This window comes from Ruditapes philippinarum, unplaced genomic scaffold (assembly GCF_026571515.1).
Source record: "Ruditapes philippinarum isolate M1 unplaced genomic scaffold, ASM2657151v2 ctg3050_1_1_1_1, whole genome shotgun sequence".
Taxonomy (NCBI): Eukaryota; Metazoa; Mollusca; class Bivalvia; order Venerida; family Veneridae; genus Ruditapes; species Ruditapes philippinarum.
Window position 1 is genome coordinate 25,207 of NW_026854792.1, and position 9,732 is coordinate 34,938.

Genomic DNA, 9,732 nt, shown 5'->3' on the forward strand with positions numbered 1-9,732 from the left:
GTTCCTACAGATAGAGTTTAATTTCTCATACGTTATTTTTATCAAACTTTACAAGTACATATTTATCATTTAAAGGGTACATATAGCTATAGGAAATGAAATTCTTTTACAAAAGCTGGAAAACGGTAAATTTATATTAGTTCCATATAATTGTACGGTTGATTATCGATATAGTTGTAGCATAGAATGTTTCAAATATTTAACAAACATAAATTCTGTACGTGAACAGAATGAAAATGTTCCGGACACAATATCAGGCTGCTGTTAAGTGTAGGAGTTTTACCTTTAATTAATAATTTTGTGCATTGGCAATTCCTCATAATGTTTATTATTTTTATATACATGTACATTAAAGCCAGATCGTACCAGAGACGCTGATAGGCGGCATCCAAACGCCGAGGTGCGGGCAGTATGGTTGCAAGCAACGAAGCAACATTACGAGGAGCAGTCAGAGGCCTTCATCACCCGGCCATTAAAACAATTTAACAATTTAGTTTATGCAGTCTTTTTTTAATTTCAAAATATATGCACGAAAGAAACGTGTCGGTAAAGTTCATTATCACTTATTTATAAAGACAAGCCGTTTTTTTTATGAAATACTGACATAAAAATGACATATATAATTTTGACAACACAAGCCAAATTTTTTAATGTAACTGGTCACCGCAACGTTAATTTTGATAGCCAATAAAACAGCCATGATTGTACTTAACCACGACTTTGGATCGGCAAAATTCAAAATTGTTGATTCGGCTGCTTCTACTTAATTGGCTCTCTTGCTTTTAAATCACAAGAACCTTGTTTCTTATATATTTTATTTTAGAGCGTCAGTACGCAGCATGTTATTATAGAACTAAGTATATTTTGATTGGGTTATAATTTAAAATATTATGGTGTAAAATTACTGCTTGCGATGTCTGGACAAGCAAGATGTTTTGACGTGTTACGCGGAAAAGTTGACTCACAAACATTATTATAGCACCTAAAAATACAATAATGCAACAAACATTATTAATAAATGTATACAATTCAGGTTTGTGGAGGTAAGCGTTGAAAAAGAGAACCCCCCCCCGCCCCCGGCCCCCGCTCATCAATTATCGTTTTCTACTTTCGTTTTAAAAGATTTTGGGTCCCTGATAATACTTTGCAGATTTTGTTTTTATCATATGGCTATGATTTTTCTTTCTCAATATATTCAGAACACTTTCAAAAGGTTTTTGAAGACTACGGAAGCGTCCTGGTGAAGTCCTACGTACGAGCTATAAACTCCTAATTAGGCTTTTTTATCTTCTACGTAGAATTTACCATTTTTATAAAACATGTTAAATGGCACCAGACGCTCCGTACCATATTGATGAATAACAGTGCTGTTTTTACATTGATTCATATAATTATGACTGATATGTTACAGTTGAGTTTATTGAACCTGTTATACATGTAAAACAGTGTAGTTTGGAATGAGACAGGATGTCACACATTCCCAGTAGCAAAAACAAAAACAAAAAACAACCATAGAACATAAAAACATTTAACCTGTATTTTTTCTATGGTTTTCATTTGAAACAAAGGGGAAAGGGCAAAAGAGGGAGAAATGCATTAAACATAGTAAAAATTTGCCGATTTCTGTTACAAAAAATATATCGTTGATTTATGTTACAAGAAATATGAAATTGTGATGAAAAACAGTTATAATAAATGAAACTCGTTAGTTACTGGCTTAGCGAAATATCGGAATGTTTCAGCAATAAAATCACCTCGGTCTAACGGCCTCGACATTTCTCGATGTCGCCCCTGCCAGTGTTATATCCTCGTAACTAACTCGTTTCATCTACTTTAACTATTAAGTAAATGTTTGTTTTATATACAGTTTTATCACATCAAAACAAAGAAACAAGATTTTAATGTATAAATAGAACATTAAGCCAATACCTCAACTAGTACATCCAATTTTGATGGCAAATTACAATACAAAATAAACTTTGCCCTGCAGATAATTATGTCACTGTATATAATATTAATATTCTGCGTCAAGATAAAACTAATCAATTGTAATCTTAAACCTATCGCATCTTATGCGATTGTAAAATAGAAGGAGTGTTTATGCAAATATGCATTTTAAACATTTAGCTATTTAAAATGATACAAATGAGACCCCTTTAGAAATCAAGTATGAAATTAATAATGTATGCCTATTGCAATGCTGTTGTGACTTGAGCACCCAATTCTGACTTAATTTTGATTTTTTTCGTCTCTGAATAAACATATACTTTCGCTTTTATCTGTAATGTGAAATACGTATACAAATTATCAAAAAATAGCAATTGCTGCAAAAATAACATCTATATGAACATGTTTAAAGTTATAAACCCTTGTGTATCAAGCCACCCTGTAAAATCTAGCAAAAGTAGAATTTAAGATGACTTAAGACGTAGACTAAACACTGTGCGGACTACTGCACTCGGATTACAATATATACTGAGCACATTAAGGAGTTGTGGAATTTTGTACTTCAAAGATTTCAGCTGCTCACTTGCACAAACTTTACAGTCATATTGTGTTAATTTCACCCAAATATAGCAGGCAAGGATCTTAAATGTCAAACAAATGTATTAAATTTTATTTCGGCAAGGTACTTACGAATGTTACAAATGTAACACAATCCCTACAGTGCGGTTGACCCTTATATATTTTGAATTGTGTTTGTAAATCTTGCTGAGCGCAGTAGGCCTACATTTTTAGAACGTATTGACAATATGTACGGGACAAATTAGCGTCTGTGACATTTACCAATGGAAAATGTACTGGTCAAAATGAACTTCTGATTAATTGTGACCCACCCACACGTAACTGAAAACAGTAGGCTAGCACAGAGTGTAGATCAAAGAGATAAAAGGTGTTCAGAAAAACTTGCGTTTATATTTACGTTACTAATGTATGCATTTTAGCTCGACTTTTTAATTTTCTTCATACTTGGCCGCAACAGCCCTTGGGACAAGACCTTCAAGTACACCAGCCTTTACTTGAACTTTATTCATTACTGACATTGACCTTTAAGGTCAAACGTTTTAATATTACTGATTTTTGATATAAGTGGCTATAAATTTGTAATTTTATAATTGATTATTTTTCAAGGTAACCAGACAGACCTTGACCTACACAAATTAGATTGACCTTGAAGGTCGAATTATTTAACTTTTTTTATTATTAAACGAATTGGTTTCATATTTAGATACAACATCCTTTAGGATGCGAAATCCAAGTACACTAAACTAAAATTGACATCGACAAGTTTATAAATTTAATTTTGAAGGTTTATCAATGAATTTTCACTGATGACTGTATCTTTGTAATTAATGAATGTATTATATTTATACTTGGACAAAACAACTTTTTTGACAAGCTAATCTAAAACGTTGAACTGACATTGGTCTTGAACTTTAAATGATTTTGCTCTAATTGTCATAGTTCTGTTATGTCTGTACCGATTCAATTTATACCTGGAATGACCAAACAAGCATATTAAATAATTTTAGATGTGGCCTTACCTTTAACTGACCTTAACCGTCAATGTCAAATTAATGGAATTCTCTTGATATTTTTGTTTGTTTTTTGGTTGTTGTTATTTTTGTTTGGGGCAGTTTCCCTATAGTTGTATGGAGGGCGTTCGTTGCCAAAATTCCAGACATGTAAAGTGTTCCTTTTTAAAATGACTTTTGAAAATGCGAACTTGTATGCCTACCATTTTTATTGTATGCCTCTTAATTCAATCTTTTATTGAAGGTTACCGCCTTTATATAACAAGTTTACATATATATCGTAACAACTGACCTAACATCTAAAACGACAGCAAATTTACAAGTTCGTATCTTCCATTGCATGCAATACATACGCATGTTTGCACACTTATAGATCTGTAATATACAAATGAAATGTAAAACTCGAATACGGAAAATAGAGTTTAAGAAAACGTGTTACCAGTTGTAGAACTACAAGAGTACGTTAACACAGTAACATGTTTAAAATGACAAAAGTAGATTCACAAAGTTAAACAATTTTAAGTCAAGCAGAACGCCCCGCCCCTCTCGGAGTATTTACGACCTTCTATTGCGGACAGGTATAAAACGGCGCCTCTCCCATATTTTTAAATAAAACTGAAGGACAGCATACGGCATTTTTCATAACATATATATGTTGCATTTGTTATAAAAGTTTTGTCACTTGCAACATCACTTGAAAATTGCTGATTTTACCATTTATGATGAAGATAACTTGTGCATTACCTTATTATTTAACATCGTGTTCTTATCAGTTACAAATTATTTATCATTTTAGTGATTAGCCTGTCCGTGCTATGCCTAGTGCCCTGGCCATGTGTTTTGTTTGGGGACCGCCTGGGCTTCTTGCCACTTGTTCTTGTTGCTGGGTCATGTAGGGTTGCGTTCATTGAGCGCCGCCTTTCCTTGTTGATCTTGTTTATCATATATTCCTGAGAAACATCGGCGATTTGGAAATTTTTAGGGGAAACAATGACCAACTTCAAGGGAGTAATTTTATTGATAATGTAAAAACATCCAATACTCTTATTGGTATCATTGAAAAATGTATTGGCACAAATTTCACTTTCAACAAAAACTATGCAAGTATTTGCAAAAATAGGATTTTAAAGCGGCCACCGAGATTTCCTTTCCGAAATCAAGAAAATACTTATCCGTAGCACATATGTACAATCTTTAATACGGTATTTTCAGTATGAATAAAATCTTTTTGCACTTGTTCATTATCCCTCATGTACAGACTCAATCAAACAGAGTCTGCAATTCTTATGTAATTTTGTAGTGATTAATGCTTCCGAGGGATCATTTTGTTTCCAGATTTTAATACTTCACAACAGCAGGTGCCAAGTGCCGTGTGGCAGTTGTAAATAGTTGCCCCGTACTTCACTTCAGTGTTTTTCTGGTCATTCGGGATCATTGATGCCAGCGCTATTAAGTGTTTAGAATTGAGTACCGTTCAAGCCAGTGCTAGGGGGCTTGTCACTTACGTGTCACATTGAAGGTTCCATGATAATCGTCACTTGTTCATTATCCCTCATGTGCAGACTCAATCAAACCGAATCTGCAATTCTTATGTAATTTTCCGCCGCCTTTCCTTGATGATCTTGTTTATTATCAAAATTGACCAAGAAATAAAAAAAGTAAGTAAGGGGCGCCATGTTTTTTTCTTACTGAATTTCAGAGTGTGTGTTTTTTTTTACTTGGGGATCATATGCCGTTTTTCATGGTATGGCACTTACGTGTCACATTGAAGGTTCCATGATAATCGCCATATTAACACATCTGCGGATGTTTCAAAATTGTACCAGTTCATGTTGAATTTTGCTTAAGCCGGTGCTAGAGGGCGTGGACGATAACTTGCTCTTTCCATTACCGTCCATGAGCAGGCTCAATCAAACCGGGCCTGCAACATTCTCAATTTTGTCGTGTTGAGCGTTCTTTAGGGATTCTTATTTTCTCTATTTTACAAAAAGTAACATGATAAACTTTTTAACGAAAGTTAATTCAGTTTGATTTAATTCATTTTTATTTTTAGGCATTATATAATTATATATCATAAATCGTATGAAGCACACTTTTATTTCGATCCAAAATTATCAAAATATATTACGAACTTAAAAAAAAGTTTGGAGGGAACGCCGTGTTTTTCTTACCAATTCGAGAGTGTTATTTTCAGAGTAAAAAAACCTAAAAATTCCATACATCTATTTAATTCATTTTTATTTCCGAGGCACTCATAGAAAGCTTATGGAGTAATCTTTCATTTGATACCAATAATATTGGACTTTTAATAGAAATAAAAAAAGTTAGAATGGACGCCGTGTTTTCCTTCACTTTATTGAGAAATAGGAGAGAGGCGACGGGTATTATACCTGTCCGTACATTTCCGTGATAGAAGATCGCAAATACTCAGAGAGAGGCGGGGCGTCATGCATGACTTAGATTCGTCTAACTTTGTGAATCTACTTTTGTCATTTTAAACATGTAACTGTGTAAACGTACTGTTGTAGTTCTACGACTGGAACACGTTTTATTAAATTATATTTTCTGCATTCGAGTTTTACATTTCATTTGTGTTTTTCAGGTACATATATATATCTACAAGTGTGTAAACATGCTTATGTATTATATGCAATGGTAGATACGAACTTGTAAATGTGTTGTTGTTCTCCATGTTAGGTCAGATGTTAAGATTTACATGTAAACGTGTTATTTAAAAGCAGGTGCCTTCAATTAAAAGATTGGATTAAGAGGCATATCATTTGCTGTGCACGAATGCAATAAAAAATGCTAGACATACATGTTCGCATTTTCAAAAGTAGTTTTCAAAAGGAACACATTACATGTCTGGAATTTTGGCAACGATCGCCCTCCATATAGTTGGACCATTTATACAGTTTCATATCAGCTGCCTAGATTTTGACGATTTGACGTTAATGACGACGTTCCTGACGTCGCGCTCTGTCTTATGTACTGTTATATCTTTTCTTTTTCAAAGTACTCCCCTGTTCAATACAACGCATGTGTTTTTGCACAAAAGCAAAGTCAAACGGGGCCAGCCAAGTGAAATAGGTTGGTGGTATAATTTACCAAATCCAAACGCATTATCTATGTGTAATATGTAATGTTCTAGCGGAACATCTGGCCGTTTCTTCCTTAGCGCGTGCACAAGGTCTCGTCGATACGGTGTTCCGTTAGGGCCAGCGCAGTTTCGCGCTGTCGTCCTAAGGGCGAAATCGCGAAAACACGATACCTTGACGCGAAAACACGATGCGATGACGCGAAAACACGATGCAAAAATATCGCGTTATCGAGATATCGTGTTTTCGCGTTTTCGCCTACGCAGTCAGTAGGGCGAAAACGAGTAAACGCGATATCAATAGCGCGAAAACTCGATATTTTTGGCATCGTGTTCTCGCGATCTCATATATATCGTGTTTTTGCGTTCTCGCCCTCTCAACCGCGAAGGCGAAAGCGCGAAAACACGATGTTTTTATATCGCATGTTTAATATGCCTGTTTTTATATGTTTTGGCTCAAATTAAAAGACAAAATATCACATTTTTGTAAAATTTATATCAAAATGGAAACTATTTGAATATTTTTGTTAAATAAACACATAATGACACAAAACAGGCAAATTTCTGCTTGTATTTTGATTCTTGGGAGTAAAATATCATGTTTTGTTTCTCAGCAGCTGATTTTGTCACTTTCTAGTAGAATTCTCACCCAATTTAACATTCATGTCTGGCAACTAGGCATAAAATTTGCACATTTTAGCTTATTTTAGCCTGTTTTTAAAGTGCAACTGCCATAATTCGATAGATCAAATGCATAATTACCATAGTTAAAGTGATTTTCTGTGAAAAGCGATGAAAATTCTATCGCGACAACTTTCTCAGAGACCATTTTTCTGTACTTTTGGTGTTGGCGAAGTTCAACTGGAAATGGACTTAATTTCCATGTCACTGTTTAGATTTGCATGCAAGTTTGTATAATGTCTATTTGCAATAGGTGTTGATAATGTTAGTCAATTATTGCAGAAATAAAACAAAACATTTTAAATCAAGTATAAGACATAAAATCACATTTTTCTAAAACTGAAATAAGAATAGAGATACATGTAGTTGAATATTTTGTTTAGATAAACATATTAGGGAACAAAATAGGCAAATTTGTGCTTGCATTCTGATGTTTTTTGTCTGTCAGTAGCTGATTTTATCACTGTCTGGCAGAATTATCTCCCCCATTAAAACATCCATTTCTGACCACTAGACATGAATTTGGCCCATCTGAGCTTAATTGAGCCTCTTTTCAATTGCAACAGCCACAAGTCTGCAAACCAAATGCATCACAACCATAGTTTTAGTGATTTTCTGAAAAAAGTGATGTAAAATCTATCGCGATAAATTTTGTCGCACACCATTTTTCTGTACTTTGTTATCTTGCTTAAAGAATGTATTTTATGTCAAAATAGCATGCTGTCTTGTCCAACTGTGGTGGTAATTTGTCTAGAAATTGTCTAATTATGTGAAACAGTAGTGTTATCTTGTCGGAACTTGGTGTGAACTTGTCAAACTTATATCTTATTGTGTCGGCTAGTAGTGATATCTTGTTTAACCGTTATATTGACCTGGCTGAATACTGTCCTGTTTTGTCAAACTGTTATGTTGCTTTGTATGAGGTGGTGCTATTCTGTCTTATTGTGCCAAAACATCATGCTTTCTTGTCTAAAACGGTTGTTATCCTGTCTGAAATATACTTTTTATGTGAAATACTAATGTTGACTTGCCAATAAAGTTTGTTTGTTTGTGTAAACGTTATTTTATTATGTCAAACAGTATTGTTGACTTGTCGAAAGATGGTATTGACATGTCTAAACACTGCCTAATGTTCTCAGATCGCCATGCTATTTTATCCAAACTCTATGTTAACAGGCCTAAACACCGTCTTATTATGTGAAATAATGGTGGTATCTTTACAAATTATGGTTATGAACTGTTAAAACGCTATTTCAATTTGTCAAACTGTCATGCTATTATCTCCAAATGCAGATTCAACTTGTCTATATTCGTCTTATTATGTCAAATAGTCTTATCTCGACAGTGTCCGTAGCATGTACAGACAAAAGAACCTACTCAAATTTCCCAAATTTACCCCAAATGGAACTGCCCTGCAATGAAAAAAACCCAACTTAACTTGATGTAAAAGACAATATTTGAAGAACATGTGTCAAATGTGTATCTTTAAAGATTTTTATTTATTGATTTCAGAATGTTTTCTTTTTAAGGCATCAGTGAGGCATTTTGGGTTATGAATATTGTGAATATCGATCTTCGAGCTGGCTCGAAATTCAACTCCAGCTCGAAATTCGAGTTTTGAAAATTTTGAATTTGGATCTTTGAGCTGGCTCGAAATTCAACTCCAGCTCGAAATCGGATTTTTGAAAATTTTGAATTTGGAATTTTTAAAACAGTTACTGCAAAGTTATTCGAAAGATCGGTAAAGTCAGCCCTGAGGACGCAAATTCGTTCTAATCAACCGCTGTTGAATTTTCCTCATGTGTAAACAGAATGAACTTTTCGGGGCATTGTTGTGAAGGTTATCCTGGTTTAATTTGGTTATTATGGTATAAAATGATAAAAATTACTTAGCCGTTAAAAAAGGGTAGAATAACTATATATTGTCTGCTTAAGAAATTTTGTTGCATAAAACATGTCTTACTGAGAACAAAGTGTAAATTTTGAAACATTTTTGCTTCATGATATTGTTGGATACAGGTGACCGCTGATTCAGGTTTTACTGGAGATAGTCTATCACCTGTTTACCATTTGCAGACTGTATTCTACTAACTTTAAATCAACATTATATAATCATATGTTTTGCAAAGGATGAGCGTACTTCGTTCCATAATGATTTACACACAAATCAAAGCACGTACAGAAGGCGCTAAATTTGTTTGGGTCTCTGAATGTCAGAAACGTGGAGGTTGTGAGATTATAAACCAATTTGTTTTTGCATAGTGCCACCAATGCTGTTTCCAGTGTTATAACTGTAGTAAATTGGCTATAAGGCTAAATTGCAAGTCTGGTTTTCAATTCAATGTTTATTTGGCTTAAACAATTCAAAAAAATCCCTTCACTTGGATTTGAACTCCAAACCTATCGCTTCCTAAACGA